The sequence below is a fragment of the Echeneis naucrates genome, chromosome 12 (assembly GCF_900963305.1).
Source record: "Echeneis naucrates chromosome 12, fEcheNa1.1, whole genome shotgun sequence".
Lineage (NCBI taxonomy): Eukaryota > Metazoa > Chordata > Actinopteri > Carangiformes > Echeneidae > Echeneis > Echeneis naucrates.
In genome coordinates, this window is record NC_042522.1 from 17156505 (window position 1) to 17165795 (window position 9291).

Consider the following 9291-nt stretch of genomic DNA (forward strand, 5'->3'; position numbering starts at 1 on the left):
TTGTTTTTCCTTCATGATGTTGCAGCAGGTACACAACCAGGATGCTTCATTTTAACTAACACTACTTCCTGGATGACACAGAAGCCATCAATCAGCGGTAACGAAGAAGGAAATCGCAGCACCTGCTTCTGAATTTATTTTCACTTAACTCCAGTCAGCTGCAGGTTAAACACAAACTATTTGCATCGTGCTATGCGTCTGACAAACAGATACCAACTCAGAGAGATAAACAAAAGTCCGTTTACACTGAAGAAGTATTCAGAAGGCGCCATGTTTATTTCTGTCTTAGGCATCAAATCATAAAGCATTAGAGCTCACTTCCATCTTCTCCGATTCCTCTACACTTGTGTGAACTGTCTCTGCCGTGTTGGCGGGGATCCTGAGCTGTAGGCTACAGACACATGTTGTAAATCAACAAGAGCTTTGCTAAAAATGCACAGATATTTGTGCCACATTTAAGAAACTGTAACAGTTTGTCCTCCAGCGTCAAACCAGCCACTTACACGTGCCACCTTGTGTTTTTTCCCAGTTAAAAATGCCGTGATACAGTGAGCTTTGGCAATAAAAATGTGAATCAGAAATACTTTATTAATTCTGTTAGGATGAATAACTATGCTAAGCACCCCGAGGAGCGGACAGACCTGAGAGACGAGCAGGGAGCTGGAGCCAACGATCGGGTTTATTTAGGAATCAGAGGCTAAATAGGAGAAGCCGGGGCTAACGCTAACCCTCAGAGAGGAGCAGGGGTTCTGGTTGAATAGTTTACGGGGTCTGGGGGCGTTGGGCAGGATGAGCCGTGGAGGACTGAGTGGCTCGCAGAGAGCTATACATGAAAACATCAGCAGGTGAGAAAAAAACCAAAGAGGCACTGTACCTCCAGGGTTAGCAGGTAATCTGGGGGAGACTGCACAGGGTTTTTAAGCAGGAGGGTTGGAGATGGCTGATGAGTTCATTGATTGCAGGTTTGTGTCACGATGAGTCTCCAGCTCCGCCCCGGCCAACCTCCAACAAAACACAGGGGGCAGAAAGACAAACACAACCGCAAAAGAGAAAAACACAGGGATGGTGGCAAATTCTTCTGTTTGGTATCTTGTACGGTGAAAGAGTTGTAAAGTCTGATGGCAGTGGAAATCTAATCTATCACTTCTGTCATAATATAATCACATACATTTCTTCCATCTGTTTCATATAAGAAAGTTTGGCACAGGTTAACTGCTGCACAGAATTGACACAGATTCAGCACTATGCCTACCTGGGCACAATTATTGTAAAGGAAATGGAGTACAGTAATTAGTCATGGATTTTGAGTGTCTGCATCAAGTGCAGTGAACAAGCTTGAAATTGAATTCCAGGACATTTTCAGATAATTCCAGATCTTCAAACGATGGTTCCGCCATTTTGGAAATCAGCTTGATACGCAATCGTGTCAAAACCTCACCGCTCTGATGTCTGCTCTTTAATTATGAGGCCGGCTCCCCTGAGTCTGTTAGCTTAGCTTAACATTAAACAGTCCAACAGTCAAACCAGAACCTCTGCATGAGCACTAATGCGTCATGTGTGCAATCAAAACCAAAAATCTGAATCAACAGGTTGTGGGATTTCGGTTTAGCTTTTTAAATTTATTTTATGACAGTTGTGAATATTTTTAGCAGGGCACAGGACTTCCTTGTTGCCAGGCGGATAAGATTAAATAAATGTGATCAGAGAGGTGCCGGTGAACTTTTCTCTTTACCTTCAGAGAGAGCTGGGCTAGGAGCTAACCCTCCCCATCTTAAGTCTTCATGCTTAGTTAGGATAAGCTAACCATCTGCTTCCCCTGGCTTTATATTAATCAAATCTACTCTGCTGTCACCATTTAAACCACATCTTGTCTCGTCTGTCTAGTATTTCACAGTGCCGTTAAAGACGACAGCGTGGCAGAAGGCCTCACGCTTTCCCGCTCAGATACTGACAATGAAAAGACACCGAATGAGCTCATCTTCACCAAACCGCTCATTTTTCTGCCTTCACAACTTATTTTTCTAAATACAATGACTTTAAATAAAAGCATCTATAATGCTGCTATGTATGTGACCCATTGGGACACATAAACCTGTACGCAAGAATAATTTTTTTGCAGTATGACAACTGTATTTATGGCTAAGCATGTATACATTAAATTAATTTCATGCTGGCTTTAAAATATCTATTTTCTCATTCTGAGAAAGTGATCTGATGTAATATGAAAATGTATGGTATGAACAAGCTTTGGGATGGATATAAATGGATGTGATATATATCGACAGAATTAGCACATGCCAGCATTGATATTTGTATGAGTAGACATGCATGAAATTCCAATTTCTGAAAGGTTCAGAATATGTTTTTGTTTAATGTATATGATATTTGGATACATATATATTTGGTATATGATATTTGGTACTACCACCTCAGGTAGTACTAAACTTACTTACTGTGGGTAAGAATTACCAGAAAATGTTTTCAGGATTTGGAGCTTTTACTCTGCGTGCCTCTGCAAAACCTGTTAGCTTCTCATATTTGCCAGCATAATCCTGCACAAATTTTCAGTGCCCTCTCTCAGTCCTTTATCGTTATATGATAACATCATAACAGATGGCACCAATTTACTTGTGTTGAATAATTTGTATCTTACGGATTATTGCATTAATATGAATGACTGAACAGAACTTTGAAAACTGAAAACTGAAAAATGAAATGTTCTTACTGGTTTGGTTAGTGAGCAGTAGCTTGCCTTAGAGAGTGACTGACATGCAAATAGTGACATTTGCTACATTTCAAATACCCTCCAAACTGTTAAAACGCCCCTCTTGGTTTTTAGTGCCTCAGGTGGTTATCACTGTTAGAAATTCGATCTTGGTTTGAAAGGGCACTATGGGCAAAAAAGGTCAGGGGCATTTGCTCAAAATAACGCTCCCAGTACAATTACACAACAAAGCACCAACCCACGCGTACACATCAGAAGTTCATATCACTGATACGGTGTCTTGCACAGATGCCTGTCAGTGTACAATTACCATTAGTGGAGAAAAAAAAGCGGGGGGGAAAAAAAAAAAAAAAAAGCCAAAGTATACTCTGCATCCAAATATCAGTAATGACATTTTTGTAGTCTGGAAAAGAATATCAATCTGTCAGATCTTACAAAGGTTTAAACTTCAGAGACGGCTGTTTGACATTTGGACTCTCTATTTGGTGTGACCTTTGCAGCAGTTCACCAAATATATCTGGTGTCAATCTAACCATTTGCCTCTGAAATTATAATTTAGCTTCCTGTTGACTTCCAGAAGAGAAGCGAGCAGCAGCAATTTCGATTTTACTTTTAAAGATGTCAGAGCAAAAACAAAAGTCAGATTCATCCATGTTTTCAGGGCAAAAGAATTCCATTTACAGTTATAATAAGCTGTGTTGATTTGAAACAGAGCAACTTGTTAAACCAGATACTCTCTGCGTTCGGGTCAGACTTAAGTTGATGTTGGTGAAGAAAGACACACGAGAAATGAGAAATGTAAAAAATTAACAGTAAATAAAATCAAAATCAACAAGAATCACCAGAGAGTAACAGTCCTCTCCATTTTTTTTGTGTGTGTGTGTTTGTCTGTCCAGCTTCAGATTGCTACCAAAATATAGATGATCCACTATAAAATATTAAAAGAAGAACTTGCGGGTTTTCAGTTGTAATAAACGTGGGGAATATTGCACGCCACATCCAACCGTGGTCTTCATGTCCTGCCACACAGGCGTGCCAGTGCAGCAAAGCGGGCGCCCTATGAAAGGTTGATCCACAGCTCCACTGTGTGGTCATGCCATGAACATGTCCTACCCTCCAGTAATTCACTGCAAATGTTTGATTAAACTAAAGCCGACATTTACAAATGGTTGATTTTGTGCGTTGACCGAATTATGACTCACGAGAGAAGTCTTAATCGGTTTTCAGTCATAGCTAATGACAGTGTTGCAAACAAATGTTAATCTAAACAAACATCTGCCCTTGACTGCTTCTTGGCTATGGACTGATTCATTTTACAGTCCTGGGCAACAGGTTCATCCAGCACCTGTCTGCACAGGTGAATGAACAGTGAGTGAGAGTAATTTAAGAAGAAAGGCTCGCTGTCTGCACCTCACTCAATGCCCTGATGCTTTAAATACCACTGTCTTCCCACAGGGGCTATCATGTTTCTCAGAGGGCAACTGTTCAGTTTCATCATGAAACTCGACCCCGGTGAACTTGTCAGGTGCATTTGGAAGTTAAAAGTCACATGCACCCACTGTGATTTTCATGATTTCCTGTGTCTGCATCACTCACAGTCACAGGTGATTCATGTGAAGTTAACGTGTCACAGGAGCTGTAATTCACAAGACACAGTCATAGTCATAGACTGAAAGGTGAACGAATGCTTTAAAAAGAACAGAAAAATCTAAATCAGGGTGCACATTATTTTCATGTTCTGCACATGTTTGGCTCAGGGTCAGAATCTGATTTATTTCTCCTTGTGTTTGTGCAATCCAGGTCACCTCAGGAGGGAAGCTGGCTGCTGTGAAAAGTTTACAATGGAGACTCTGATTGTGAAACTTGCATTTGTCACAGGTGTTGAGACTTATTTGTTACATAGCCAGCACAGATAATCCAATCTTTTGTCTGGATCAATCATTGATTCTTTGTTTTTATAAACCACTGTAATAGGTTGTTGTTTCTGCACAGTCCTGTTTGACTTATAACTGATCCCGTAAACGCCTCCGGCAAATACCAATACCTACATAGCATACCACATAGTGCTCAGCTGTCCCTGTGAATTTTATGGTACACTACGTTGTTCTATCTGATAATGCTGCTGCCGGTTTCAATGTACTGTTGCAAGGCTCCATTGTCCGGTCTGTACTCCACCCACACATGCACCATTTTTTATGTAACTGCCTTTCAATGAATAAAGGAAAACAACAACAACAACAACAAAAAAAGTGTTGTTGACGATGGCATTTGTGATATTCAGTGCAAATTTTCATCATTCCAGTCTTGGAATCCTTTTCATCAAGAGTTGGCATGTTTGAAATACTGTAAAGGTGAGGCCAGAACTAGTTCAATCCAAACGATGAGTTGAATCACTCTCAAATTCCCAGAATATCAATAAAGCGACTAAAGTTGAGAAGTGATATTGTCACAAAAATAGCCAGATTTGTGGCAGGTTGTGTAAAGAAATAAAGTTTCTTTACACAAGTCAAAAGTCAAAGTCAAAAAATAAAGTTGAAAATTCAGTCAGCAGGTCCAGCAGAAGCTAGCAGGCAGTGTGTGATATGGTGTAGTGAAGATATTTCAACGCATAATGTATAAAATCTGAACGTACTTAATGCTGCTTTCATTGTCAGGATGGATCGTAGAAGAAGACACGCTGACAAAACAGCTATTCAGATTTTATAACCTCAGATAATCAAAATGATCCAGCTGGCCATCTTGGTTTTTTAAAACCAGACAAAGCTGTGTCTGCAGGAGAAAGTGGAGCTGTGGTGGAGCGACGGTGGATCGAACATCGCCAGTAGTCTCTCCTGATGTTGCTGTTTCTGGTACAGTCTGTCACTAACGCAGCATCCCCCCCGCTTCACGTCCATTTCCTGGTCTATTTACATCTAAATGGGGCCATCATTAAAATAAATAAATAAACAAAAACCCCTCATGTTGTATTAAAAGAAGACCTGAAGCTAACAACCTTAATATACCTGGCCCCCCCGTGCCGTTGCCCCCTGAAGTGAATTAGAAAAATGTGTACGTCCACTTTTGTATTTGCTCCGAGGCCGTGATTTTTGGAAATTGAAATATTCGGCCTTAATAAAGCAGGAGAAATGAAAAGCCTTCCAACCTCAGCGTCTGAACTTCTTAGTTTTCATCTTCACTGCCTCTTCAGTGAAGGATATTGAGGATAAATGAAAAGGAACGACTCCCACAGCTCGAAATGTTAAAAGCATAGGATTTTAAGACACCTTTCTTCAACCTGTCCCGATGCATGATTGTGTAATTTCTCTTTCCCTTCATGTGACAAATCCCCAAATTACTGTTCGGCAACACTGTGCTCTCTAATCACGGCACAAAACATAATTAAAATAATTAAACAAATGTCTGCTTAGGGACAGCTACACCTCTCAATTGAAAGAGGAAATTGGCATGCTTTTCTTCTCAGTCACTGAAGCTTATCTTGGCATTTCAGTTTTTGTAGTGACAACAGAAAGGGAGACCACACCCTTGGGTGATTCCCAGATCTTCCTTAATTAGAATAGCTCAGTTTCATACAAATTTGAATACGTGATCAGCAATCAGACGCATGCAAGAAGGATTATGTTTTACATTTGAACTGATAAGTTGAGTCGATTCAACACAAAATGCGAAATGAGAATTGTATACATTTTCCAAGATAAGGTGAAAGGGATAAAATGTACATTTTGTTTGCAATAAAATCCAGAAAAATCTTAATGTCTGAAGATTTATAAACTTTATAATGAAGTAAAATTATTCTTCAAAACCTGAAATGATAAAAAAAAAAGATTTTTAATATATAAATTATTGTCAAGGTTGTGTGGCTTTTGGCTCACTCGAACAAGCTTTCTTTGTTCGACAGGTTTAACAGTGAAGATACAGCGAAGCTGAGATACAGGAAGACAATCCTTTCATAAATGGCTTGTTCTTCAAGGCGAGTTTTGACAAAGGCAGATACAAAAAGAATGAAAGAAGTGCGATCAAATTACATTTTACAAGGAAATAAAGTAAATACATGACATACTGTCCATGGCGCAAATTCACAGTGATAAAGCAGACGTATGTTGGTGCAAACTGTTGCTCGTGTGAAAGTCTGATAATGTGTGGCTCAAATCTAAATCCCAAACATATTATCTCATCAGCGTAGAACTTGATTTGAAACTGAATACGCCTGAAGTTGTTTGCAGATGCATTCCGAGATACAATAATTAGCTATAGAAACAAACAGGTTTATCGGTATCTGACAAGACTGACAAGCTCGAAATATTATACCTTATTGCTGTCCTGTATGAAACTTGGGTTGTGTTTTATGATGGTGACAGAAGATCTTGGGTCGAAATGTAATACGGCACGTGGGCCATAACTCCACATGTATATGTTGGAAAATGAATGAATGTTGGCCACAAGTGCTAATTTGGCACTTAAAAAGTCCAACACAAGAAAAAATTTTTTTAGCAAAAACATATCAGAAACAAAAGGACATAACAGGTAGATTTGGCAGGAGAACATCACAGCTTAAGTAGTTAGATTAGTATGTAAAACCACAGATTGTGGGTTAAGGAGAGAAACGTCCTGAAACATGTTTCTTCTGGATTAGCAGGATGTTGCTGTCATTGTCTGTCTATCTATTGAAAAACCAAAAAAAAAAAAAACAAAAAAACTGAGGAATTAGAAGACTGTCATTTATTAATCGATTGTTCATTAACCATTCTGTGGTGGGCTGTGCACAAACAGCACGCTGAATGAGATGTTATCTGTGCCAACTTTATCTGTGAACAAAATTTGCATATAATGAGACACTTAAAGCAGGTTGTTACATGTGACTCCATCTTAACTCCAGAGATTAAGCGTAATTGGTCTCAAACAGCTTGTGTGTTCCTGCTAATCCACCTTTTTCAGGAATTTTGATTGATGGTGGCCATGCTTTTGGATGGATCTGTAGCTCATTCATGCACGGCTGTCAGAAATATTTAGGTTGGGGAGGGCTCGGCTTACACTACAGGCAGCAAAACCACAAATCAAACAGTTTAAAGTGAGGCAGGTAGCTATAGAGGCTGTGCACGGGCTCGCAGACGAACCTGTGGACCTAAGCCACAGGTAAACAGGAATATTAAAAATGAAACGGGTATTAAAAAATGAAACTAAGCTTTTGGAGGCAAAGGTTGGCCCAGGCATCGTCCTGCATGGATAAACAACATCCCTGCAGAGCGAGGGTGAACTGATGAGCCGATTGGAACAGAGAGAAACAAGACGGGGAAACGCGAGGGAGGGAGAACACAGAAAAACAAAACCTCAACAGCTACTGTTGTTCACATCACGGCTCGAGCTAGAAATCCATCATGGCACCTTATGCTGTCCAGGAGGCTTTGTAGAGTACATTGAGAGAAGTGTGAATGCAAACTTTTTCAGTAATAAATAAAAAAAAATAACGCCCAAAGTTGGCTTTCTGCTCTGTAATTCGTCCGACTGCTGATCACCCTAAATTCATTTGAGGTGACACACAGACACACCTTCAAATGTAATCCAGAAAAACAGAAGCTTTACCCACAGTTACCGTATTAATTAAAATACATGACACTGTCATTTACGCCATTAGTATGAAATCTCATCCGCCTATAAGTGACCAATTAACATCATTAACAGGTAGATACAATATGTTCCAACTTCTCCACCTGCTGTGACAAGGCCAAATATTACTTACAAGGAATGTTATTAAACCTGGATTAATTAAATTGAAGAATGTACGACAGTTACAAGCCTGCAGTGCAACATATTTTGTGACAGAAAAAGAGATAAATTAATCGATAAACATGTTTTATGGATGTTGGGAATATATGTAAATAAATAAATACAGTGCATCTGTCATATTCATTTTACTGGGAATATTCTTGTGATGTTTTTCTCATTCCAAAAAAGTCGACCTCGAAGTGAATCTTTCTGCTGCATCTCATTTGCATTGAATTTGCTGTAAACACCTATATGCCTTTTGGTAAAGTGGTGCTTGTTTTCCCCGAAGGCTTTACCACCATGCACTTTTGCATAAAAAAAAAAAAAACAAAAAAAAAAAACGGTGTATATATATATGATGTGTCATTCTGATTCTTGCGTTCCATCTGATAAGGATTGTCCAATTTCCTCCCAAGAATCCCTCCCCGATGAGTAAACCTGAATGGTCTCATACCTGCTGATTGCCGTCGTGCTGATTTGTGATCTGTGGAACAAATGACTCACTGAATTGACGTGAGACGTTGTTGCTATTTTTGTTAGGCTTAAGTTAATTTTCATATTATATTGTGAAGGAAGCGATGCACAATATTTGTAAAGGTACGTATTCCCACGGCAGAGTTACCTGAATTGGACTTGAAGAAGGAAGTGGTTTCTTGTCCTCACAGGTGTGTATTGTGATTCTGAAACACAACACCAGACCAGTAATAGCATCCAACATTCCTATTTTATTTCCTTGCTGCCCACGATTTATTAATCTTTTTAAAACCCACCAAATATGGAGAGTGGAAAGTAAAAACGGCTTGCTT